This window comes from Merops nubicus, unplaced genomic scaffold (assembly GCF_000691845.1).
Source record: "Merops nubicus isolate BGI_N331 unplaced genomic scaffold, ASM69184v1 scaffold30323, whole genome shotgun sequence".
Taxonomy (NCBI): domain Eukaryota; kingdom Metazoa; phylum Chordata; class Aves; order Coraciiformes; family Meropidae; genus Merops; species Merops nubicus.
In genome coordinates this window covers 53,270-54,199 of record NW_008598792.1, presented here as the reverse complement: position 1 = coordinate 54,199, position 930 = coordinate 53,270, and positions in this window count along the sequence as shown.

Sequence of the window (930 nt, the reverse complement as noted above, 5' to 3'; positions counted from 1 at the left end):
ATTTAATCACTTCAGAAACTTGAGACAGGTTATGAACTCTTTGCAGAACAATCTCCATCCCTGATTTGCTTTGGCAACCTTTCTTTGGGACATAAATGTTTCCCTGAGTTATCAGTGCCAAAGACTCTAAAGTCTCTGGCAGCCACTCATCTCTTCTTGGCTTGTGATCTCAGCTCAGTATCTTCGTTCTGTTGAACGTATATAGTTAGAAGTGACAGTGAAGTCACCTCCACTCCCATCTTTTGCTTCTTTGCCATTCAGTGTCCATGACCAAGGACACTGGGATCTCCTTATCCTTGAAATAATATAAAAAAAATCTGTACAGTAGTTTTTTACTTTACAGGCACAGGCAAAAGGATTTGGTAATGTGTTCCCTACAGATCTCTGAGGTGTTAAGTTCTACGTTATTTGCTTACACTTACTTGATCTGTCTTGTCTAGTTAGGATGTTTAGTTTCAGAAGTCTTGCAGCTTTTCATGACCAGCCTGCTGGGGGACAGGTGGATTTATTCTGCTTATGATCTTTAATTGTAAAGACATCTTTATTCTTCATTTGCTTCATCAAGCTAAGCAGTGTTCAGAACTAACATTGTTAGATCTCTACACAAATACTGATATGTAAAGATTAATGTATTTCCCCCAGGGTAAAGTTACAGATGGGTTGAGAGTGCTTGTCATCTCCTGGCTAACTAGCTAATTTGGTACATCTGTGTGTGTGTCCCCACCAGCCTTGCCCTGATACTAAACCTTAAAATGAGCTAACTTTAGTGTTGAGGTTAGTTATTCGTCACCATTGGATTTTGTGCTGTGACATTATCTTGATTTTATGTGTTCCTTGAACCAGAATTCTGTTGTCACTGATGTCACAGCATCCACAAACTAGTTGCATGTGTTGTCCAGCACAAGTTGTCTTGATTCTGCCTGTGTCCCA